Source organism: Eschrichtius robustus, chromosome 1 (assembly GCF_028021215.1).
Source record: "Eschrichtius robustus isolate mEscRob2 chromosome 1, mEscRob2.pri, whole genome shotgun sequence".
Classification (NCBI taxonomy): domain Eukaryota; kingdom Metazoa; phylum Chordata; class Mammalia; order Artiodactyla; family Eschrichtiidae; genus Eschrichtius; species Eschrichtius robustus.
The window spans coordinates 127907705-127933820 of NC_090824.1; the positions used below are offsets into that span (position 1 = coordinate 127907705).

A 26116-nucleotide genomic window follows, 5' to 3' on the forward strand; every position below is an offset into this window, starting at 1 on the left:
AGGCCTCTGCCCACATGGAGGTGGTGCTCAGCCCACCACTCAGACATCTGACTTCAGGTCCCATTCCCCACCTCCCCGCTTCCCCCCAGGCAGGATTCTAGGTCCATATCCTTTCTGAAGACCCTGGGCACTGCACTCTGGGAAAACAAAAAGGAGAAGAGAGTGAAAGGAAACCAAACCTTGGAAAAGAAGTGTGTTTCCAATAAACTGGGCCTTTCACCAGTAGCCAAAACATTACATTCCTGTACCCTGGGAGCAGCTGGTCGGGTCTGCCTCTCCGGGCTGTAAATCTTATGGGCGCTGGGTCGGGCCTTTTGCCTCGTCCGGGGACACACAGACGGGCAGTGTCCTTGGGGGCTTTGGATCCCTGGGCTGGAGGGTTGGGGGACATGTCGCTTTTTCAGTGGCTGGCTTGGCCACTGCAGGGCCCCTGACAGCTGGGCAGCCGGGCCTTTCTGAGGGAGCAGTGTGTGAGTTACTGTAAGAGATTTTCCTCCCCTGCCCGCCCGCTCCCTTACTTGGGTGCTTTGATGGGTTGGAGGTGTTTATAGGCTTGATTCATGACCGAGTTACCAGGGTTTTCCACGGAAATAACTTATTAAAGGGGCCGTGAACACAGCGACATTGAAGTCTGGAGAGGGGTGTGCATCAAAGGCGCCCCGTGGCCCGGAGCTCCAGACACGGGCAAGGAGGGGCAGGGAGGGAGCGGACCTGGGCTGCGGGGGAAAAACACTTGGGCTAAAGCAAACACTCCCCAGACAAACCCAAATTCAGGTCCCTGGAAAAAAGTGGGGAGAAAGTGAAAGCCCAGCATCCCAGAGCAGTCCTTCATCGGACCCTTTGGCCCAGATGTGGGGACACATGTGGGTGCCCGGCTGACGCATGATACCCGGACTTTCTGCTGTCATGCCTGTACCTCCCCTTGGCCCAGGGCTGGTCCTTGGGAGGAAATGCCTTTTGCCAGGGATGGGTGGGGGAGAAGTTAGGGGTAGAGGGATTTTCTGGTTCTTCCCTTTCCTGATGGCACCTCTCCTTTGATTTAATTATATCTGGTTTGTCCTTTAAGGCTCAGTAAAATCTTTCCTTTTCCAGGAAGCCTTCAGGGATTACGTAGTCCAGAGTGGCTTCTCTCTTTTCTGAACTTTGAGTAGTTTTCATCTGTACACCACTCTCTTGCTGTGGGTTGATTTTGCACTGAGTCTGTCTGCTGTCCCCAGCCAGACTGTGAATGCCTTCTGGGCAGGGCCTGGGCCTGCCTCTGCCCCTTAGGGAAACTGGTGGTCCTGGTGCCTGGCATCGCCCACCTCATGCAGGATGACATGGATTGAAGTCATTCCCTGCAACTCAGTCCTTGCTCTTTGACAATAATAATAACAATAGCAGTAGGAGAAGTAATAGTAATGGCTAAAATTTGAGTACTGCAAAACGTGTGTTTTTATTCCTTAAGCTCATTCAGTCCCAATAAGGTAGGTTCTATTATTACTTGCCCTCATTTTTCAGATGAGAAAACTGAGGCTCAGATGGGAGAAGCAATTTGCCCAGGAGCATCAAGCTAATAAGTGGCAGAGCTGAGGTCTGAACACACATCCACCTGACTGCAGAGCTTGTGTCCCTGGACAAGTTACTTTACCTCTCTGGGCCAGAATTACCCCCACATTTATCTGACTGGTTGGAGAAACAAGACGAACCCTCGTGAGACTGCATGCAGTTTGTTTGGTTTGGTTTTTTAAGATACAGTTTACATACAGTAGAACTGTTTGAAAGCGGACTGTCCTGTGAATTATGACAGTTATGTAACATTATTACATAATCAAGATACAGAACATTTCCATCACCCCCCAAAAGTTCCTTGGTGCCCCTTTGTGGTCAGCCCTTACCCCATTCCCCAGCTGCTGGCAACCACCCATGTGTTTTCTCTCGCTCTAGTTTTGCCTTTTCCAGAACATCCTACAAATGGAATCATGTAGCAAGTAGCCTTTTGTACCTTTTTCTTTAACTCAGAATAATGCTTTGAGATTCATTCATGGTGTCGCACGCATGGACATTTGGGTTATTTCCAGTGTTTTTGGCTATAAACATTTGTGTTCAGGTTTTTGTGCGAACATAAGTTTTCAATTCACTTGAGTAAATACAGGAGTGGGATTATTGGGTGTAGGGCTGAAGGTATGTTTAACTTTATAAAAAATTGCCAAGCTGTTTTCCAAAGTTTGTGCCATTTAGCCATCTCACCAGCAGCGTATGGGAGTTCCAGTCACTCCACATCCTCACCAGCCCTTGTTATGGTCAGTTTGTTTTTGAGTTATTCTAATAGATGTGTAGTGGTATCTCATTGTGGTTTTAATTCACATTTTCCTAATGACTAGTGATGTTGAACTTCTTTTCATGTGCTTTTATTTGCCATCTGTATCTGTGGTGAAGAATCTGTTCAGATCTTTGCACATTTTTTATATTGGGTTGATTGCTTTTATATTGAGTTTTGAGAGTTCTTTATATATTGGTTATAAATCCTTTAAAAGATATGTGTTTTGTAAATGTTTTCTCCCAGTCTGTGGCTTGTCTTTTCCTTTTCATAATGGAGTCTTTTGAAGAACAGAAGTTTTTATTTTTGCTGAAGTCCAGTCGGTCATTTGTTTCTTTTCATGTTTTTGTGCCATATGAAGAACCTGCCAGACCTAAGGTAACGAAGATTTTCTTCTAAAAGTTTTATAGTTTTTGGTTTTACATTTAGGTTTATAGTCCATGTTGAGTTAATTTTTGATCAAGGTGTGGGATAAGGGTCTAGTTTCTTTTTTCTTTCCTTTTTTTTTTTTCGCCTGTGGAGGTACAATTGTTCTAGTAACATTTGTTGAAAAGACTACCCTTTCTCTTTACCCAAATTATGTTGGCCCCTTTGTCAAAAACCAGTCGATCATTTATGCGTGTTCTCTTTCTGGACCCTGTTCTGTTTCATTGTCTATCCTTTTACCAATACTGCACTGTCTAAATTATTGTAGCTTCATAGTAAGTTTTGAAATTGGGTAGCATGAGTCCTCCAACTTCATTCTTTCTTTTAGAGTTGTTTTGGCTATTCCAAGCATTTGCATTTCCATATGAATTTTAGAATCAGCTATTGATTTCTACAAAATCCTGCTGGGATTTTGATTGGGATTGCATCGAATCTATAGGTCAGTTTGGGCAGAATTGACATCTTGAAAATGTTGTCTTCCAGTCAATGAATAGGGTATATCTCTCCATGTATTTGGGTATTTGATTTGTCTCATTGGTGTTTTGTCGTTTTCAGAATACGGATCATGCACATGATAAATTTATACCAACGTAGTTCACGTTTCTTGGTACTGTTATAAATTGTAAAACATTTTCCAGTTATTCATTACTAGTGTCTAGAAATACAGTTAACTTTTATATATTGACCTGGTGTGCATAGGATTGGAATGGCTTTGGTGCTTGGTGCTGGGTGCCGTGTTTCAGAGGAAGAGTTGCAAAGTGGAGAATTTTTTTCTCCTGGACTCTCAGCAGCGTCACCTCTGCCCCCATGACGTTCCCTGAGGTAGTCAAGTGTGAATTTATCTTACCAAGACAGATGTGACATTTTGGGCGAGTTGCCTCCGACTTCGGGTGTCAGCTTCCTGTCTGTAAAATGGCAGGCAGTGGAGACAGCTGGATCGGATGACCTGGTGAGATCCTTTCCAGCTCTGAGCCTGCTGTTCACAGAAACCACAGGGTGGGAGATTGGCAAGAGAGCTGAGTCCTTACCTCAGGGAACCCTCTCCTGATTTTGCAGAACGGAGAGGGCAGGGGACTTGCCTGGGGTTGCCCAGTAGCTGATGAGAGGACAGGTCTCCTCTTCCCAGACCCAGGCCCTCATCCCTGATTTGGACAGGGAAAGACAGCCCAGTGTGGTAACGGGGAGGTGACTCCACCTTCGGGAAGGAGGGAGAGGCTGGCGAGGCAGCTGTCAGTGCCAGCCACCAAGAGGCTGCTGGGAGCTGTGACCCTCACAAGGGGCCAGTTCACGTTGGGCTGTTTTCAACGTTTAAAAGCACCGTGCTTGGAAATGCGGGTTTTGGCTGACCTCGCCCTGAGTGTGCAATTTAAAGGCCTTTGTAACTCTTTGGTTTGGAACCGGGTCCGGGCATGGCGAAGGGAAAACACTGGAGCCCGTGAGTACTCGTTCCAGTTGCCCTGCCTCTGGGAGAGGAAAGCTGCCTCCTCCCCTTCGTCACTGCACACAGCCCAGGAACCTAAAGGGTACAAGCAGGGAGGAGAGGACAATGGAGGGGAAGAGCATCCTCGGCCATGGAGGCCCCAGCCTGGCCTGGATGTAACAGTGCTGGGAGCAGATCAGCACCTTATCCCCATCAGCTTTGATTTTCATGGCACCTCTCTTGCATTCTCGTCCCATTTTTACAGATGAAGAAACTGAGGCTCAGAGAGGTTTCAGAACTTACCTGCCAGGGTCACACAGGGAGCGAGTGAAGGAGCTGTGACTCGAACCTAAGTTTTCTCTGAACTCAGAAGCTGGTGTGAGGCGAGGGGCTGCTAATGGGCACAAGGTTTCCGTTGGCGTGATGGAGAAGATCTAGAACTAGATAGTGGTGTTGGCTGCACAGCATTGTGAGTGTTCTTAATGCCACTGAATTGTATGTTTAAAAATGGTTAAAATGGTTAACTTTTATTAAGTGTATTTTACCACAGTTAAAAAAAAAAAACAAACCCTGGTGTGCCTTTCCCCCCATCCGTGCTGCCTCCTGCACAGCAGACTCCTTGGCATGGCAGAGTGTGTGGACCCTTGCCGCTGTGCCTCCAGGTTGGTGGGACTGCCCAGGGTCCAGGCAGAAGGGCAGGTAGGGGCTTTGGCCAGCAGATGGCCATGGCTGGGTTGGCCTTTCCATGCCATCCCCTTCTTTAAGAATAGAGAGATGCTTAAACCCTGGCAGCATCCCCAAGAGGATGCTGGGACACTGTCCCAGAGCTCTTGATCCACACAAAAGAGGTGGGACCTGGGGTGACCATGGTCTGCTGGCCACCAAATCCATGCCATAGTCCAGGGCTGGGCTGGAGCCAGAGTAGATGGCCTGGTGCCCGCCTGGTTAGCCTCTGGTCTCTGTCCCTTGGCACTGCTGGGAGTTATGACTCTTTCCCCCACAAGGGCCTTCCCCTTTGGGAGGGAAATCAGGGAAGGAAGTCAGAACCTTAACTGCTCACATTTTTTTAGAGATGCATAATGAAGGATGTAGGGGGAAATGATAGGAGGTACTTTAGCCAAAACAAACAAGCAAATAAGTAAAAGGGGCTAAATGTAGCAACTTAATAATTGTTGAATCTGAGTGAGAGTTAGCTTAGGTTGGGGGGGTCTGAGAAACAGAGCCTGAGATGGGGATTTGGACACATACAGCTTATTGGGGGGCTTGTTCTCGGGAGAAGGGAGTGAGGGAAGCAAAATGGGGCAACAAGGATGTGGGCTTAGCTGGAGTCCAGCCTCAGCCTGGTCCACGGGGAGCTCTGGAGCGGGAACTGCACCCCAGAGTTGGTCACACCTGAGGCAAGGGGTCAGCCTTTTGTTTCTGTGTCAGTTACTCATTGGCTGTGGGTGGGCGTGCACGCACGCACACACACTGGGAGGGGGGCCTATAATCGCCTGACCAGGACAATTCTCCCAGTAAGGGGCACCTGTGAACCATTAGCAGCCCAAACCTTCCAGTAGCTGGGGACAAAGGGGACCTGGGAGGGGCATGTAACACCATCCACTCCATGGGTATATAGGAGTTTATTGTTACTATTCTTTCTACTTTTGTTGTATGCTTGAAATTTTTCATAATGGGAAAAGGATCTCTACTGAGACAAGGTTCTGAGAAGAAAGGAAGAAAAGGGTAACTTTCACCCAGCCAGTGCTGGGTTTATGCTAAGCATATCACCGCTTTCTTTCACCTGGGTTATTTCCCTGGTGCAAATGGAGGAGTTGATTTGGGACATACTTATACTAAAAGTTATTCGTGGTTTATCTGAAATTCAGATTTTAAGTGGGTACCTTGTATTGTTATTTTACCTGACAACCCTACCTAGGCACATATCTTTTAAGTGGTAGAGCTAAGATTCATACTCAAGTGGGGCAGACACCAAAGCTTACATTTTTCATCCCGGACGGGTACAGCACTAACAAAATGTTTTTGGAGGCAGTATCTTGCTAGGGCCTCAGAAAGGTCTTGCCTGACAGCAGAGCCTGGTTAGAATCAATCAGGGCAGCTTTGAAAAATATTGACGCCTGGGCCGCGCCGCTTTCATCATTCACGAATGCGGAAAGGAATACACGAGACCAAGAGGGAACCTTGGTCTGGTACCTGGAAAGTACCCAGGGTCCCTGCCCTGGCTGGGGCCCAGGAATGTACTGGGGTGAGGCAGGGAGTCTGGGCCCCCATTCATCACCTCCCCAATTCAGCATCCTCCCACGGCTCCCTGCCACTTGCAGGCGGAAGTTCATCCTGGCACACAGGCCCTACCCCAAACTACCAGCACGCTAGGCCCTTTCACAGGCTCCAAGCCTTTGCTGCTCCCTCCACTTGGAATGCACTGCCAGGCTGTTTTTGTCCACCTGGCCAGCTCCTCCGATTCCTTGCAAAGGTCCAAGTCATGTCACTTCCTCTCTGGAGCCTGCCCTGGCCACCATGGCAGAACTGGTCATCCCATCCTTCATCGACTCATGGCACAGACTCAGTGATAGCAGTTCACGTCTTAGCAGGGATGAATGAGGGGTCTTCTGGTCCCTTTCACTGCTAGCTCGGTACTTCTCCATGTCCGAGGGTAGTGCCTGGCATGGGGAAGAACTTGGTAAATGGGTATTGAATTGAAGGGAGAAGGAAGGATTTTGTAGAGGGAGTAGGGTTCCATCTTTCTTCCTTACCCCGTTGTCCCCTTGGAGGGTCCCCCTTTCCTGCCCCTCCTCTTCTTGGCTGGTACCTAAGTTTGTTTGCCTGGAGCCTGGGCCCCACGTAGCCCAAAGGTAAACAGGTTTAAATGACCTGAAGGAGGAAAAAAAAAAAAAAATGCAAGCGAGCCAGGAAGTTGTTCAGTGCCAGCTCTGGACCTGGGTAGGTGGAAAAAGGCCCCTATGGCAAACCTGGAGCCTTGGAGCCAGGCCCCAGCCAGCCTGGGCTGAGCCTTCGCTTCCCAGAACTCCACTCTGGATAAACACGGAAGTGAGGAGCGCAGCCTCCCCACTTTTGAGATGGACCGTGGCCCCGAAGGGGCCTGAGGAGCTGGGGAGGTGGAGGGGGAGCCAGGACCCCACTTAGGAGAGGGAGCCCTAAGGCACTTGCTCTTCTGGCATTAAAAGAATGGCTTAAACAAAGAAATTGTTGCAAAATACACAGAATAGAAAATTTACCATTTTAACCATTTTTAAGTGTCCCATTCAATGGGATCAAATACATTCACACTGTTATGCTACCATCCCCATCCCTTTGTCTCGCAAAAGGAGAATGGTTTTTTAAAGCCTTGTGTTAAATTCTGTTGAAAATACACACTGAGAGGCTATTTTCACATCACTGCCTGGGGACACATATAAATAAAACAGCCACTGGCCCTTAGGGAGCTCTCTTTCTTGTGGGACAGATAGAACCAAGGATCCAAGGGAGGTGGGCAAAAGAGAGTGGTGAGGGCACAGATGAACGTGTGTGGCAGGGTGGACATTGCTGGTCTCAGGCTCCGAATGGGACACTGGGTGATGGTGCATACGAACCACTCATAAATATATCTGTTCATGTCATCCCCATGAAAATTGGGGGTGGCGGTGCATGAAAACGAGCCTCACGATAATCCAGGAAGTTCAGAAATAGAAAAAAAAATCACCCTCACACAATTGCCATGCTCTGTTTCCCCTCTGTCCTTCAGTGTCTTGTCTCCGGGGTATATTTTCACGCCGTCTCGGTGCAGTGGCAAAGAAGAGAACATTTTCCTTTCTGCCCTTCTTACCTAATGTCATCTTAGAACCACTTTTCCAGTGTTGCACACTCCCCCCACCCAAGGCTTCCAAATGTTTGTGAACAACCCTGCTTTCTCCAGGGAGCAGTTCTGCCATTTTCCCCTCCAAGGGGTAGGGTGGGGTGAGGGTGCTGGCTCCGTTTGGGACCAGAGAACAGGTTCAGGTGGAGGGGCTGAGATGTAGAAGGAGTAGCCCAGGCACTTGAGCAGCTTGTGGGGCACGCACTTTTTTGAGGAAGCTCGTGGACAGTGCACGCTGGGACTGTTTATGCAGCATCTTTGAGTTCATGCATTGCACTCGCAGGCATCTCTCTCTTGGTCCTGTATCACCTGTGGGGGGAGCTGAGGCCCTCGCCTAGCTGCACACAGAACCCCGGTGTGGATTGCTCAACCCGGCAGCCTTCGGACACTAGAGGTGGCCGGGGAACATGCGGCATGATGTGTCCATCTTCCCAGGGCTCGGATTCTCACTCCCAGGGCCTCCAGGAGGAGAGAGCCTCAGCCAGGCCTGTCTGTCTCCCAGAGCAGCTCCCTCATCCTCTGCACAGAGGGATGGGGGACAGGAGGTTGGGGGTCAGCAGTGGTGTTGTTTGGGTTCACTTAAAACACACCCATTTGCTTTTGTTTTTCAAAGAAGCATATGGCTCATTAATGGAAAATGTGAAAAGCGCAAAGAGGTAATCCTCCCCCGCCAGAGATAACCACTGGGAACATTTTGGCTTATTCTGTTTAAATTGTTTTTCTGTTAAAAAAATACAACTTTGTATCCTGCCTTTGCCTCTTCAGCATTAGTAAATATTTCCCTGCGGTGGTTAATACTTTTCGTAAACATTGTTTTTGATGGCTGCCTTCTATTCCAGCCTATGGATCTCCCAGGGCTGATTCACTCGATGGTAAGCTGGACACCTGGCCTCCCAGGTGGGAAGATGAGCCCCACGCGTGTGGAGGGCTCTTGCTCCTTAGCCCACCGCTCCTCTGGGCTGTGTTGCTTCCTGCCTGAGCCTGGCCCGGGGAGGTGGACACTCCGAGTGGGTGGTGCTGACCACCCCCTCCTTTGAGCTTCGGCAGCCCTGAGCACGAATAGCGTGGCTCTCCCAGGTCACCTTCATGGAAGCCTTCTCAGGCCACCCCAGCTTGGGGTGGCCAATGGGTGTTTGCCCTCCCCTGTCAACTCCCAGGAAGGAGGATACTTTGCACATCCTGCCTAGATTGTGTGTGCTTACAGGGTGGCCATCGCCCCTGCCACGTCTGCCCTCTTTTTTTTTTTTGGATGCACCGCGCAGCACGTGGGATCTTAGTTCCCTGACCGGGGATCGAACCTGTGCCCCCTGCAGTGGAAGCGCAGAGTTTTAACCACTGGACCACCAGGGAAGTCCCTTGGTCTCTTTTCTTGCTTGCTTCACAAAGTACTGGCTTTAGAGGAGGCCTTAGTATTCACTAGCTGTGTACTTTGGGGCAAGTTCCTTAACCTCTCTGAGTCTTGGTTTCTTCATCTGTAAACCCGGGTGGTAATAAGGTCCTGTTTGCCTTGTTGTGTAAATGAAAAGAGATCACATACGCCAGGTGCCTGGTATTGTCCGGGGGCCTGCTGGGTGCTTGATAAGTGGTGGGGTTGTTTTGAGTGACACCTTGAGGTTGTACTGTCCTGCCGTCTCCCCACGAACCCGCAGGAGTGAGCAGCCCAGCGGGGAGTGGTTGACCTCGACTGTGGTTGACTTGGCTACAGTTGAATGAACTACCTTTGTTCCCTTTTCTTCTGCCCACACTTTGGTTGGGGAAACTGAGGCCACCCTGAAATTCCGCCTACACTCCATGACTCTTGGCAGATCCCCTGAGGGTGGCTTAGGAAACGTCTTTGGAGATTCAGGAACACACTGGATACATCCGTTGGTGAGCCAGGGAAATTAGCAGTAACGAGCTCATTTTGATAGCAATGAGCTGAGTCTCCCTCCAGCTGCCAGACATTTACAAGGCTGGCTGGGTGCCGGCGGCCGGAGGCCTCCAATGGCCCTCACCCCTCTGCCTTCCGGCTGGAAATAATTCGTATTTAAAAAATAACAATAATAAAAAAAAAAATCTCCATCTCCTCTGGTCTTCTGGTTCCTTTGGGTCCAGGTGGGGAGATGGTGGATGCCTTTGCCCTGTGAACTCTGTGTGGGACAGTCAGACAGGAAAGGATCCTGCACAGGGTCCTCTGCAGCTCCAATGTCTGTGGTCTCAGCGCCCCACGGGGTGTCCAGCCAGCCCTTTGGGCAGTAATTGTTAGTCCCAAGAATGGGACTCGGCCATGATGCTCTTGCTGGTTGACCCTTCCCCCGGGGGAAGGAGTGACTGCTGGGCTCTGTGCCCCCTCCTTGGTGGTTCTCAGGTCGTGCTTGGCATTTCTGACCCTGTCCACCGTTGGTGCCCCTTCCGGAGCCCCAGCCTTACTTAAGGAAGCCCAGTGGGTCGGTGGACATGGCCTTTCCTCTGGGCTGCCCACTCGGCTCTGGCCTGAGACCTGGCTCTGCTTCTGGCCTTGGGTGGGTGCGTTTACTGAGTTCTTGCCTGAGTCCTCAGTGCTGAAATTCTTTTCCCTGGAGCCCCCACACTTGGAAGTCCTGCATTCCAGAGCGGCTGCCCCTCCACGGTCAGCATGTGGTAGGCCACACCCTGACTGTGTGACTTTTCCTTCTGTGGGCCTCAGTTTCCACATCGGGACATAACCATGCCCTGCCCTTCCATGAGTCACTCCTGCCTTGGCTGTGGCAGCTGCCCAGAGAAGGCTGAGCGAATGGATGGATGCACCCACCAGCTATAGAGACCCTGCAGGGCCTATTCCTGTGGGATTCTGAGAGTCCCCTGCAGTGTGCAGTGAGAATGTAGCAGCTGAGAGTTTGCTTTCTTAGAAGCGTTGGTGGCTCTGTGGTGGTGCAGGTTTTTCCCAGCTTCCCACCCAACCCCCAAATCCCAGCCAATCCCACAAGGTTGACGTGGGCTGCGTTCTCTTGGGGTGGCTGGTGGTGGGGCTTGGTGAGCAGAGGCCTCTGGGCTGGCATGGAGTCAGTTTCTGCATCTGTAAAGTGGGTATCTACCTGAAAGGGCTTTTGTGAGTGTGGAATGGGGAGGATGTACGACACCTGTGCAGGTATTGTCTTTCTAGCTATCAATGTCACTGATGTCCTTGTTAGATGGGCAGAGGAGGCTCCTACAGACATTAGATGGCCCAAGCCCCACCCCAATAGCATTTCCTCTTTCTTCCTTTTTTAAAGTAATACATGATTAATGCAGAACATTTAGAAAACAAGAAAAGCACTAAGGAAAAACAAATTACCCTTAACTCTGCCACCCTGAAAGGAAATTATTATTATTATTTAACTAGCTTGGAATATTATTTTTCATGTCATCCTCTGTCTTAGCAAAAAATGGGAAGTAGAAATCTGCTGAATATATAGATATATACATACTGCCAAATGAAAAGAAGGGAGTTATTAAAAGTATATATAGCTGTTTGTAGTGCTCTGTTTTGCTCTTAGCAATATTGAGAACAGTTGCTTAATTCAGCATATATTCAGAGTGCTTTTTAATGTCTGCTTAGCATTCCATTTCATGGATGTGCCATATTTATTTACCAATCTCCCGGGGCCTGGACATTTAGGTTGTTGCAGTGATTTTTTTTTTTTTAATTTCAGGAACATTGCCTCCTGGTAAGCGTCCTTGTACATACGTCTTTGTGCGCATCACTGGGTATTTCCTTAGGATAAATTCCTAGAAGTGGGACTGCTAGGTCAAAGGCCATGCACATTTAAGGTCAGAGTGCTCTCCGGAAAGGCTGTATCCGTTTTCTCTCCCAGCAGCGGTGGAGGAGAGGGCCCGGATCTTTTAACTCACAGCCCTTTGCTATTTCCAAACCACGAGCCCAGAAAGAGTTGAAAAAAAAAAAAAAAAAACCACCGTGCTGGGAGCGACTTCCTGCCAGAGGAAGGGAGGCATTTGGTAAATAGTCCACTCCCAGTTTTTGAGTGGATGCTCTGTGGCCTGCCTCTGGCCGGGCCATTTGGGAGCAGAGAAGAGAGCCGAGACCTGGTCCATGTCTCAGGTGGCTTCCCATCCACCTGGATGGGGAAGATGATGACCACCTGAAAGGCCACAGGAGCGTGAGCACAGGGCGTGTGACAAGTTCAGGCTAAGGGCGGGGCCACAGTGCCGTGGCCACCCTTGGCGTCTGGTTCGGGGCTCACGTGGACTAGACCTACGGTGAATGTTTGTTGAATAACAAAAAGCAGCTTGTCACCAGCGGAAGCTGATATGAGCTCTTTGAAGTAGGGTTTGAGTCTTGTTCACAGCTGGCTACACCCCGAGCCTAGAACCATGCCCCTTCTCTATAAACACCGGCGGGGTGAACCAAGGCTCCAGGGGACAAGCGAATCCAAGAACATGGTGGAGGATTGGTCTAGATCTCCACAAGAAAACGGATGAGCCGTCCATCCCCCACCTCTCTCGTAGGTGCTGGAAAGTGCCGGACAGGGAGTCTGGGTGCCAGTTTCATGCCCCCGATCCTGTGTGACTGGGGGCAGTTGCCTCACTGACTGAGCCTCAGTTTCTTAAGGGACTAGACTGTTCTCCGGGCCCCCTTCTGGCTCTCAGGCCAGGAATCTGGGTGCCCGTGGTCAGGATGGGGGCGAGGAGGGTGTCAGTTGGCAAGACTCTTGCCCCACACATCCAGCAAGATGGGGGGTCACCAGGTAACCTCTGGATGGATGGCAGCTGCTGCCCAACCCTGGTCCCTGCTGCTGCCTCCCACCCCACCGGTCCGCAGGGCCCTCGAGGTAGCTGGTGGCACGCCCCCGGGGAGGGGATATGGAAATAAGGTGACCAGGCCCTTTCCCAGTGTGCCCCTCTGTTTTGAATAAGGTTGTGGATTGTTTATTTGGAGAGGAGAGGCCCCAGCCAAACATCCTGCTTTTCAAGTTCGGAGCTCCAGCCCCAGGCCGTCCAGCCCCACCACTGACCCAGGAGGCCCCTCTTGCAGCACCCAGGCTGGTATGCCCTCTGCCCCTCAACTTGACTCCCCCATCCCCTCCCCACCTCTCATCTCCCTTCCTGGGCCCCCGCAATAAAATAGCTTTTGGTGACTCCCTTTTCCCTCCTGTTCTGTTCCCCTCCACTCCTTTCCCTAAACTTCCCCTTTACTCAGGCTAAGAGAAGGGCTTCCTACTCCAGGAGGGCACTTTTATTTTGGCAAAACACTTTCCCATCTTGGACTTGAATCTTCAAGGTCTGAGTGCTGAATCCATTTTGTTGGTGAGGACACTAAGAAAAGTGAAGCCCCTTGCTCAGGGCACACAGCCTGTCAGCAGCCTAGCACAGGACAGAGAGTCAGGCTGGGAAAGCTGGGACTCCAGCCCAGCCTCTGCCTCCAGCTTGCTGTGTGACGTTGGACAAGTCTCATTCCCTCTCTGGACCTCAGCTTGCTCATACATAGCGTGAGTGGATGGTCTCTTGAGTTCTTTTCCACCTCTGCTTCTCTGTCTCTAGGTGAGGATCATGTGACATCAGGTGGGGAGGCCCCTTGCAGTGCCTCCGGGGCCTTGTGGCACCCCTGCCCCTCCCTTGCGCCCCACTTCCTGCAGCCAGTTTGGAGCCAGAGACAAAGGCGTGCTCCAGGCGGAAGGTGCAGCCAGTGGGGATGTGTGCTGGTGCCTGGCTGGCGGGCCCTGATAAGAGGCCGAGGCTCCCGGTGAATCAGCTGGAGGTGCTGGAGGTGGGGGGAGATAGGGCAGGCTGGCACCGGTCTCGCCAGCCTCTGCCCACACCCTCTGGGGCCTCAGACAGGTGAAGGTTTCAGGGCACATGCAGAGAGACAGGGACCTCAGCAGCTGTGCAACTGTGATGACTCTTGTCCTATTATGTGTTTGCAAGCCTGGGGGTTTTCTGGCCCCAACAAACCTGGGATCTTCCAAAGGCCACACGACCCTGGGGCTCTCTCCTGGTCGTGGGACAACGTGTGGGATGGGACGTGTGTGATTTCTGGAAGTTAAAGGTCTCCCTTCCCGGCGAGCCAGCTCTTTGTTCCACATCCTCAAGGACCCTGACTTCAGCCTATTGTTCCTGCTGCTGACACAGAGGCTCCAAGTTCCTCTCTGGACTTGTGCTGGGGTGGGGGGTTCCTGGTGTTGGCGGTGGGTGGCTGGGGGTTGGGATCTGTGCGTACCTGCTTATGAAAAGTCATCCGCTCGTTCAGGGAAAACGTCATTTGGGGACACCCTCTGGCTGTGTGGGAGGCTGAGACAGCGACTGCCAGGCTTTTATGTCTTGAGTTTTGTCAAACTGAGGCTCGGCCACTTCTGGCTGTGGCTGATTTCATGCCCTTGGTGGGCGTGATAATTAAACTGCTCAGGTGGCCAGTCAAGGACGAGGTTCAGTTTGACGGTAGCTGACGGAGGCGGTGCAGAGAGGGCTCACTTCCAGATGTGAACGGTTACGATGACCCGCTAGTGAATCCAGCAAGTCCCCCCAGTGTGGCTTCATGGGACTTTGGAGTCAGACTTCAGTGTGAAGAACTGAATTCTCCAGAGTTGGGAGGATGATCTCAGAATGCAAAGACATTGGCTCTGTAGGGTTAATTTCGTTTTAATGCGTAAGGAAGGGAAAGGGGTATTTAAGCTACTTCTGGGGAATGCTGTGCAGTTGGATGTTTATGTCAGTTATTTGTATAACAGGCCTAATACAAAATTCCTTCTGGCCTGATTTTCCACTTACAAAGAACAACCCAATTGATCTAGTAGATCTTGCACGAGAGGATCCAGCCAGGAAGACAGAACTTCTTAGCTCCACTTGGCAGGTGCGGAGACTGAGGCTTGGCAGGAGTTGCACAGTTTGCTGTCGGGGTGTGGATGGGCCCTGCGCCTCTGGCTGCTAAGGCCTGACCCTTGCCACCATACCTGCCCTTCACTTGAGAGCCTCATCTGCCCCTGCTAACAAGCTCGTCCTTGATTTGGGCCCCTTTGGCCAGTGGGAAGTTCTGGCCAGACTCCTCAGCGCCCCCATGGGGAACCCAGCCTGCCCATCCCAGCTGGCCTTTGAGGGTCCCTGGCCCCATCTTCTTGGCTGTCCCTTGGGAGTAGAGAGGTTTCACGGTCGGGGGCTTGAGATGCTGTTGACAGAGCCCACTGGGCCAGTGGTACCTCCTCATCTGTCCGCCAGCATGGCTTCTTCACCTGAAGATTATTCACAGATACAGTAGTTCTTAATTCCAGATTAGCTTTCCCTTGCCACCATGGTTTCGCCCGTAGTCATGTATACTTAGTGAAAGTTGAAAAGTGAGCAGCGTAAATTTGATAGAGGTTGAACAAAACACCCCACCTGAGAATGCACGGCAAACACAGGTGACCTGGGGATCACCAGACGTGGGGGATGTCTGTGGAGGCCACTTCTGCTCCAGCCACCATTTCCTCAGAGGGCAGATCGCAGCCACCTGTCCCGTGCAGGAGCCACCAACTCGCCCTTCTCACCCCTGCAGAGATGGCCTGAAGTTTCCCCCTGAGAGCCCCTTGGTCCCCCCACCTCTCCTCTCCCACAAGGCGGTGTTTTGGCGGGGGGCACACACAGCCGCCCCCATATCCTAACTTGCCCAGCTGCAGCCAGCCGCCCCCTGCCTGAATCATGAATCCTGCCTGGGCTCCATAAATCACCCTAAGAGCACATTCCTTGGGGGATTTGTAAAATAATCAAAATATTTGGGGAAAAGACCTTAAGATTACTTATGGCTATTAGTGGGATCCATATATTTTGGCACCAAGCATGGCCTAATTGAAAAAATATGTGTGCTTGGTGATTTCTTTCTTTCCATCTTTTTTTTTTTTTTTTTCTTTTCATAAGGAGTAGGCCCAGAGAGAAGAGTGGTTAGGGAAAAAAACAGGGAGGAATTGAATATCAAAAGGGTTTGTGTGGAGGAGCTGTTTACAGAATTATGGAAAATATAATGCTAAATGGAAAGTAAGCCGTGCCTATACAGTCCGGGATTATTAATAGAACGGAGTTACCAGGCACATAATGAACCTTTTAAGAGACCTGGGACAACTTTCCCCGTTGCAAAACAAGTTTCCTTCGAATAGCACCATTCACGCAGCTAAGGGCATTGGGTTACAACAATAAATAAAAATGAACAGTGCCCTGAGAAATTCAAGGAATGCACCAACGATTCAGTGATTTAGTATGAGAAAACACTACTTAAACATTTAATTGAATCGCATACTTTCATCTTTAAAACGCAAGTGTTTGAACTGCCACCTGAATCTTTCTCTTTGCTTCATTAGATGGCAAGGCTCCTTGGAGGAGGGGTCATGCTCCCACCCCCTCCCCAGGTTTTTCCGCTTCCCTGCTGCACCCTAACTCACTCTTGCCCAAGATCATCGGGAAAAGGAGACAGGACAGGAGTTTCCTTGCAAAGCTATAGGGAGAGGCCTGTGTGGGATGTGCTTTTCCAAAAGCTTTACTTGCCGGGACTTGGTCTTAGCTTTGGAGCCCTGGGTCAGTCACCACCCCTCCTGGAGACTCAGTTTCCCCTCTGTTTAATGAGGGGCTTGGATTAGAGCCTCTGATTGGAGGTCTTTGTCACAGTACACGTGCCTGATGGCCAGTCTGATTCAGCGGGCTCCCCAGCTGCTCACTTCGTGCCTTCCTGGTTAAAAATTCCTGGAATAGAAGCTCCTGAGGGCCCTTCCGGGTCTAGGAAACCAGAGGACAGGGACGCAGTGACCACTGGGCACCTCTTGGGACCAGGCCTGCTGAATGCTGCCTCACTCAATCCTCTTGGGTCTAGAGACTTCACGATTTTAATTTTGGGAGGTGGGCTGGGCTGATACCTGCCCCAGGAGGCCTGACCCCAGGCCGAGTCCTGGAGTCCAGTCTGTGTGTGTGGACAGTGGTTCTGAGATGCCGGGACAGCAGAACCGGCCAGGGCCTGCTGACAGATTGGGTTTGGCGTCCAAGAGAGTGAGGGGAGGCCATGGGTCTGCAGCACATCTTCCGGACTTGGCTGGGTGCTGTCATTCAAGGTTAATGTGTACACATGGGACACACATACGGGTACTTCCTCAAATGTTCACTGCGGCCGGGGCGCCTGTTCTTTCCGTAAAGATTAACCAGTGGCCCTTTACTGATTCCCTGCCTCGTCCAGGGCACGCTCTGAGCTGCCGTGGCGGGGACACAGAGGGCTTCTCTCAACCCTGCCCTTGAGGAGCTTGTAATCTGTTTTCACACTAAAACAGAAGAGCCACGTGACCTTGGTTAAGTCAGCTCTCAGTAAGACTCATGACCTTTATCTAGACACCTAGGAAAACCCCCTGGTACCACATTCTTCTTTTTGTGTGAACAGCTTCACAAAATGTTTTATGTCTTATTTCCTAGCTAGACTGGGGCCTTCTCTGGACAAGGACGAGTGTTCCATGTGATGACCCCAGTGAATGAGCCATCTCATGTTCATTTCGCTCTATTTATGGGCACCTCCCCGCAGCTCGGCCTGGGGCCTCCTGTAGGGGCACAAAGCAGAGGAGACCCAACTCTGGTTCCCACAGAACTTCCCGTCTCTCTAGGAACTTGGGCCCGGGAACAGCTACTGTAGCTATGATTTGTTTGGGGCCAAGGCACGGTTTTCTTAGTTTGGGGGTTCCCAGAGCAGACCCTGAGACAGAAATTCAATTGCATGGTTTATTGGGGCAGGGGGTTGACCCAGGAAACAGCAGTGGAGTGGGGAGGCCAGGGCAGGGAGTGTTATATGAAGCCAGTTACCTCTGTGGGTAGGAGCAGAATCCTGCTAGGGACTTTGGGAAACAATGTGGAGCTCACCTCACAGTTATCCCAGCCGAGGGCGAGGGAGCCGGGGCACCAATCCGCCACTCCTGGGGTGTTCATTCCTGGTGCTTCCAGCTCTCAAGCAGAGTAAGGCCCCAGCAACCTCTCAGGCACGTCCTGGGACAAGAGCAGGTGCTGGCATTTAGAAGCTGGGTCATGCCCTGAACTGGTGCAGGCTGAGGGGACGTGGGCAGAACACCAGCAGTGTTTGTTGGACACCCTCCATGTGTCAGACCACCGGGGGCCCCAAGACCCCGCCCTCGGCCGAAGTTTGTTCTCAGCAAAGGAGAGCCCGACAAGCCCCCTGACCTTTGGAGAGGAAGTGCTGAGACAGGCCCTGTGCTTGAGGTTCTCTGGGTGAAAGTGCTCTACACCTTGTTGAGTTCTGTTCTGCGGGGGGTCGGAGGATGATGGTGGTGATCGGGTGATTGTAGCTCTGCATAGAGGGCTCAGACCATCTTACTCCAGAATCAGAAGACAGGGCCAGTTGGAACCCTATGGCCTTGGGGAAGCCACTGAACCCACCTTGCCCACTTACCGTGAGCCTTAAATGGTAGCCAAGTACAGTGTTCAGCCTGCTGCCTGGCACAAAGATACTCAAGAAAAGGTCACTCCTACTCGCATCCCTCACAGGCTGTTAGCACATGCCTTTCTGCAGCCCTTCCAACACACTGTGTGGTGGCCGGCGGGAAGGGTTCTGTCACTGCCTCTCTCACAATAGGAAACTGAGGCTCATAGGAACTAAGACCAAACCCGGGACTCCTGAGCCCCCTGGGCCACACCGTTTTCCTGACATGACAGGTGTGTGTCGAGGTCAAAGCAAATCACAAAGCCAGCCTGGGAGCGGGGAGGAGATAGGCCGGCCACGTGCTCTGGCTGCACTCACCTGTCTCGAGCAAGTCTTGGTATCAAGATAGATATTCAAGGCTCCCTGGGACTCGAGCCCCTGATTTGTGCATGCTGCATCCTCAGCCCCTTGATCGTGCTGGGCATGGAGCAGGTTATTAGTGCCAGAGGGGCTTTGGCGGTCAGCCAGCCCAAACCTTTGTTTTGTTGGGAAGAGGAAACGGTCCCAGAGACACCAGTGACTTCCCCGAGTCACAGTGATTTCTTGACGACCATACTGCAGCCAGGTCTCAGATGGCTGGCATGCTTTCTTCCTACTCCTTCCGTAGGAAGCTGCTATGTAAAGTTTGTTTTATTATAGTTGCTTATAAACATAATAAATATCCCTTACATTTAATAGTGCCTTTTTTAAAAAAAGCAACTTACAACCCAGCTTTTCACTTGCTCCTTAGGCAACCCATTGAGGGGCAAACAGGCATTGCCCATTTTCAAGCTGCAGTAACTGAGGCTTGGGAAGCTTACTGGGGTCTTGAGATCCCCAGGGCAGTGATCTTTCAGCCATACACAGATTTTAGTGGGTCAGGACGGCCAGGGGCAGTGTCGGAAGTCTTGACTGTGAGGTGCCCTCCCTGCCTTCTGACAGACCATAGACATTTTGGGGCGGAGGGCTTCTGGGAGAGAGCCCCGGGCTGGTGCCTGGAAGGCTGGGCTTCAAGGCCACTTCTGGCTTGGCTTGCTGTGTCACTACAGGGAGTCACATCACCTCTGCGCTTTGAGTTCTTTCCCAAGGCTAGATGGTCATATCACCCTGTCAGCTCTAGCCTCTTCCCTCAATGCTCGCAGTTTGATGGAAGCGGACACCTAATTTAAAAATTACATACAGAAATCTTTTTTATAAAGATGTGAACAGATCGCTCTGGGATCCCAGTGGGGGTTGCCTAGGCAAGTGTGGGAAGGCTTCATGGAGGAGGTGACCTTTAGCCCTGGCAGGGGACAGTGAGGGACACTCCAGGGAGAAGGTGCAGGAAGATGACAGTAGCATTTGCCAAACATGCACCACATGCACTGAGCTTTACATGTATTGTCTTGTTGAATTCTCACAACAGGCCGCCCTGGAAAGGTTGTTTAATTATTTTCATTTGGCAGATGAGGTCATTGGGCGCCAGAGAGGGGAGGGAGCTTATTTGGGGCCGCATGAAGCAGGTTTTAAAGCCCCTCGTCTTCCTTCCACCTCTCCGAAGCCTCCCATGTCTCCCATGTCACTGCCACAAAGGCCCCGAGGCCCAATCAGACTTTACCATCACTTTCAGGATCTGAGATCTGCAAAAGGTGCTGAGGCTGAGTGGTCCTGCAAGACAATGTGCCCAGGCTGGGAGTGGCGTTGCCACTGCCCACCTCAGTGCCAGCAGTTTCATCCCCCAGCCTGCCCATGTATCACCCCAGCTGCGGGATCTGGGCACAGTTGGGCCTTCTGTGAGTCAGGCGTCTCCAGGGAGCCCCCAGGGTTCCTTCCTGCTCCCAGATGCCTCAGCACGGCCCCTCGGGCACCATCTCTCCACTTCTGTCCTCCTCCTGCCTCAGCTCGCTCAGGAGGCCTCCGACCTCCATCAGGGGCAAGCAAATATGGCCACAGTGGCCTCCGCATGCCTGCCCCCCCTCCCAGCTCTCTGGGTGGCCTTTTTTAAGGATCCTTCCTCGTGGGTGTGAAACATCAGGGGTCACTCAGCTCAAGATTTCATTGCGCAGATGCGGTAGCCAAGGCTCTGAGAAGGGAAGTGACTTGCTCAAAGTCACACTGCATTAGGGGCTGGGCCAGACCTCCTGGTGATCCCTGGTGGGGAGTGACTGTGGTGGACCCTGCAGCCCTCCGCCGTGATAGGATGGCTAATGGGATCCAGTATGTGCTTCTCGCCTGACACAACTCAGGCCCCCCGCCCCAAAGAGCCTCATGAACTTGAGAAAGAAACTTAGAATTTTTTTCTCCTCTTGCTGCAAGGGTTTCGTTAGTCTTTTGGAGATTTGTGGGGATGCGTCTTGCTGAGGGGAAGAGCCCCAGCCAGGTGACGCTGAGGCTCCCATTTCCTCACCCAGCTTCCTGGCACTGCCTGCCTTCACCATCAGAGGGCCTGAAAGGCAGCATGTGGGGTGCTTGGGGATTGAAGCTCGGGGGTCAAATGTCAGCCCCACCACGCTCACCGTGGGTGGTCACGGGCTCATTTGTCCTCCTCTGTAAGAGTGGGGATAATGGGAGCCCTACCTCAGGGGCCTGAGTTAATAACATGCATGTAGGAAGTGCTCCATGAATGGACGATATTGTTATCTGGTCCTGGGAGACAAGGGGGCATTTCTCATCCCTCCTCTCTCTCCATCTGACTCTTGTGTTCTCCAGACTCGCTCAGTCACTCTTACAGAGTGGCCTCTTGCTTGTGCTCTCTTTAAATCAAGGCAGGGGTTGCACTCAAACTCACACTTGCAAAAAGGTCAGAGTTTGCCCGGCTCCAGGTGACACTGCCTGGGGAGTTGGCTCATTGCACTGCTGGAAGACTTGGCTGCAGTTTGCAATATGCAGGGGTTCATACTCACTTCTTCCCTATCTTCCACTGGCGCACAGACACACACACAGTTCACCCAAACCCTCGTGTGAAGTACAACCGGTGGTACTTGGTATGAGCTCAGTAAATGCATGTGCCCGTTTTATTTTCTGTCCGTCAGTGATGGTGTTACCAGGTAGGTACCTTTTGTGCTAGGCATTATAGGGTTGCGCAGAGTAAGTGCCTACTAGCTGTTCAGCACAGAGTTGGGCGTTTTAATTGAGTGTCTCCCATAATCCTTATAACCATCGGGGGTAGGAGGAGTATAGTTCATTATAATCCCCATTTTATAGGTGGGTTCACTGAGGCGTAGAGAAAAGGCACATGGGAACTTAAGGTAACAGCACAGGGGTTAAAAGTCCATTTAATGATACAAATGCACTTATTTATAAAACAACAGTAGACTCAATTTATGGTTACCAAAGGTGAAGGGGTGGAGAGGGATAAATTGGGAATTTGGGATTAACAGATACACACTATTATATGTAAAACAGATAAACAACCGTGACCTAATGTATAGCACAGGGAAGTATATTCAATATCTTGTAATAACCTATAATGGAAAAGAATCTGAAAAAGAGTATGTGTGTATATATGAGTCACTTTGCTGTACACCTGAAACGTAAATCAACTATACTTCAATTAAAAAAAACTCATGTTAAAAAAAAATGATCTCATTAAAAAAAAAAAAAAAAGTCCATTTAAGACAAGAGGGCGCAAAGGACAAGATGAGCCTAATGGCTGCCTTCTGAGCAGCAGTGAGGAGCTAGGGGAGGGAAGGGGGAGCTCTGTGGTTTGGGGGTGCAGTGTGTCTCACCTCATCAAAGAGGTAAGACTTCACTTGGAGCTAGGGATAAGCTGCTTTGTTCTTGTCCCGAGTCCCCCCTCTGCTGTTTGCCTGCTGTGTGACCTTAGGCAAGTCCCTTTCCCTCTCTGGGCCTATAAGGACTGCACATTCATTCAGTCCGTCTTTGGATTTTCTGGAAACTCCGGCAGCCAATCAAATGTGTTCAGAAAGGGGCTGTCTCTGTTGGTTCCAGCACTGTCCTTACTCTTCAAAAACTCCTTAGGACTGTGGAGGTCATGGCCCAGCTCTGAGGGTGACCTTCATGTTGAGGAGTCACCACCAGGCTGGGAAGCTGTCAGAAATTTGTTTGCTCACAGGAAGGTCCCAAGCATGCCCTCATGGATTCATAGGCCTCGTCAGCATGCCTGCAGGGCCACACTTCCCAGAGGCCCCGCCCTCCGTGAAATAACAAACCGTGGTCACTGACTGTTGCTGAGCCTCAGCTCCCCTTTTTGTACCAGGAGAGGAGAGGAGACAGCTTGGATCTGTGCTTTTCAAACTTTTTCAGGTACTGCTCCAAAGCATGAGGAATGGAGTAGCTGTACCTTTACTGTTTTAGATCCTGGGATTAACAGTAAGATTCTATATGGGGGGGAAAGGGCAGTGGGTATTCCATTGCTAAATAAGAAAACAAATGTTAAGAACCAAGTAGATGATTTCTTCTGGCTCAAGTCTCTTGTGATGAGAATATTATTATGCTAAGGTCATCCTTGGATCATGCCCCAGGGCCATGAAATTGCCACTGCAGCCTGCTGCTTACCTGAAGAAATGGCCCTACCTGGGCTCCAGGTGGAAGAGCCCATAGCATGTCCCTGGGCTTTGTGGGTATTCTGTGGCTTACAAGGTGCTCACCACTGATCTCCCAGCACTAGCCTGGGCAGGGCAGCTGCTGTTACCACCCCATTTTAGGGATGAGGAACTGAGGCTCGGGGCAGGTGGAGTCTGCCCAAGGTGAGGAGGGGCCGGGTGAGTGGCAGGGCCATCGCGGTGGGGTCCGGGTGGTAATCTCCCCCTCCCTGGGCAGGGCTGGGCTTGGCCTCCACCTCTGCGTGGGGCTCCCAGCCAGGGGAACCCACAGTGGGGTTAAACAGAAAGGCCTCCTGGAGGAAGGAAAAGATTCCCAGAGTTCTGTGCTTCAAGCCATTTTGGTAAAAAAAACCTAATTAGAGGTGACAATGGTGACTTTGTCTGTGTGCTCACTTTTTCCTCCCTCTTCCCCACACCTCCCCCTTCTCTCTGTCCCTCGTTTGTTATATCCATGGGAAAACTAGGTAATGTTATAATTACTGAAAATATTGTGGGTCCTTGGAAGCTAGGGGGAGGGGCATGCCTGGGTGTGCAGGAGGCCCTTTTTTCCAAAAAAAAAAAAAAAAAAAAAAATTTTTTTTTTTAGGCTTTATTTTATTTTTTTCCTTTCGTTTGGAAATGGAGCCCTTTGCAGTCATGCTGTCACAGTTAAAATAAGGTTTAAATTACAGGCCAGCCCGTGGCTTTTCCCCTTTCTTTCAGAATTTTTGCCAACTTGCAATTTACTTAATGAAATCCTGCTATTCCGTTTAACGGGGATATTTTTTGCAGATGTTGATTTAACTTAGCTTTGCAAAATATGTGAACTGTACCGTTTCTTTTCCTATTTTTAACGGTTTCAGGATTCTAGTTCAGCAACTCCACCGGCGCTGCCATGCCAGCAGCGGTGTTTACTCCCGTCCTTGAAAATACTTGTTTTCCATTGCTTTGTTTGCCCTCCCCTCCATCCCACATACCAACAAAGGGGAGGGGTCCCACACACAACAGATTCTTCCAGAGGAGGCTCAATCAGGTTTAGTAATGGATGGAATTGGACTGAAGGGACATCAGAGTTTCTTATAGTCCAACCCCCTTGTTTTGAGGGAATGGAGGCTCAGAGTGGGGAAGTGACTTGCCTAAAGTCACACAGCAAATTAGGAGCATAGTGACTTGAGGCATCAGCTGGGTTCTCTGGACAGAGGTGAGAGTGGGGAGCAGGGGGTTCTTGCCTTGTGGCTATTTTGGCTGATTCTTCTCCCTAGGAAGAGACCCACCACCACCACCCCAGCCCCAGGAGCTTTGGGCTTGACCTTCATGTGCTGGGAGGGAAGTTCTGCTTCATGTCTCCCTGAGGCACTGTGGCTAGTGGAGAAAAACCCCACCAAGAGTTCTGAGACTTGGAGTTGTGGGGAAGGGCTTCTGCTGCTTGACTGTCTTCCGTGACCTGGGTAAATTGCTTCCTCTCCCCGAGCCTCAGTTTCCCCGTCTGTACGGTGTAGGTGAGAGTCCTCATCTCCTCTACTGCTGTCAGAATCTAATGGAGGAGGTTGGTGTGAGAAATTCTGGCGTGAAGCCCAGCAGGTGTTCAGGGAATGCTTTTATAACATCCTCACACACTGCCAACTCTGGTCCCTATGGGAGGACACGGGAGGAGAGGTGTGACATGCGAGTGAACCTGGTGTCTGTGGGTACCAGGATCCGGGTCAGACATAGCAGGACACACTCCTTCCCTTCGATGGGGGACCTCCTCCAGCCACCCTTTCTTTAATGACAGGGACTCCCATGGAGTCAGGAGAGAGCAGGCAGAGGCCCAGACTGGCATGGGACTTGCCAGGGGCAGAGTCTGAATCCGGGGCATCACTCCTGGTGGCTCCCGATGTAGGGTCCAGCCCCCTGAGGATGGGTCTTTGCCTGAGTCCCCAGGTTGGGGGCTGGTGCATCTTGATCCCAGCCCCTTTCAGGGCCTCGCCCCCAGTCTCTTGGAGGGTTCGCCTGGCTCTAGTGTTCTGGAGCTTGCTGGAGGGGGCTAAAGGAAATTCTGGAGGTAGGGCCAGCTGGGAGCACGGGGTCGGGTAGGGGGAGCGGTTCAGTGCTGGAGGGCGCTGGGCTGGGCCTTCCCCGATCACTGCATTCCGCACACACGCCCTGGATGCTGGAATGTCCACTGAGCTGCGAAGGAAGTGCTGGCAGGACAACAGAGCCGAGGGCGGGCAGAACGCGATGGGCCCGGGCACTGGGGATCGGGCCCTCTGCAGACGTGGAGATGACCGGGCTGGGGCCAGGGAGGGAGGGACGGCCACCTTGGCAGGCCGGGTGACCTCAAGGAGCAGTTTCCCATGGCTCTGAGGGACTGGTTTCTGGTTAAGCTGACGGAGAGGGCCAGGGACCCTCCTTGAAGCCTACTCCACATTATACAAACCCCGTTTACATAAAGTTGTTGTCTTTGTGTATGTCTGCGGGTCGAGGTGGTGGGAGGGAAGTGTGACTGGAACTTTTGTTGCCTGAAGAATTCATTACATGGATCCTTCTATAGTCATGACCCTTGGTTCCTTAGCACTCTCCTTTTTATTACTAAATACAAAGTAGCATGTCATCACACAGTCAATATAGTTATAGTCTCTTTATATAACATTCGAAATATACTGGTAAAGCAGAAGTCTCCCTTTCTTCCCCATCCCACTTTCCTCCTGAGAGTTAACTACTCTTTTTTTTTTTTTTTTTTTGCCGTGCTGGGTCCTCGTTGCTGCGCACGGGCTTTCTCTAGTCGCGGCGAGCGGGGGCTACTCTTCGTTGCGGTGTGCGGGCTTCTCACTGCGGTGGCTTCTCTTGTTGCGGAGCACGGGCTCTAGGCACGTGGGCTTCAGTAGTTACAGCACGCAGGCTCAGTAGTTGTGGCATGCGGGCCCCAGAGTGCGCGAGCTTCAGTAGTTGCTGTGCATGGGCTCAGTAGTTGTGGCTCGTGGGCTCTAGAGCACGGGCTCAGTAGTTGTGGCGCACGGGCTGAGTTGCTCCGCGGCATGTGGGATCTTCCCGGACCAGGGATCAAACCCGTGTCCCCTGCATTGGCAGGCGGATTCTTAACCACTGGACCACCAGGGAAGTCAAGTTAACTACTCTTAAGCCGAGCAGGATGAAAACAGCAACGAAACAGAGTAGATTATTTTTTAATGACGGCAAGTCCGAACGCTGGTGACAGTAAACTTCACAAAAGCTCTCAGACTGTCTTTATAAACCC

At 51.2% G+C, this 26116-nt stretch overlaps 1 protein-coding gene across 2 annotated transcripts in view; it reads left to right on the forward strand.

Annotated features, from left to right (window-relative positions):
* Window positions 1-26116, forward strand: part of SMAD6 (SMAD family member 6) — a 73334-nt gene that overhangs the window by 25583 nt on the left and 21635 nt on the right. The gene's annotated exons all lie outside the window — the stretch shown is intronic.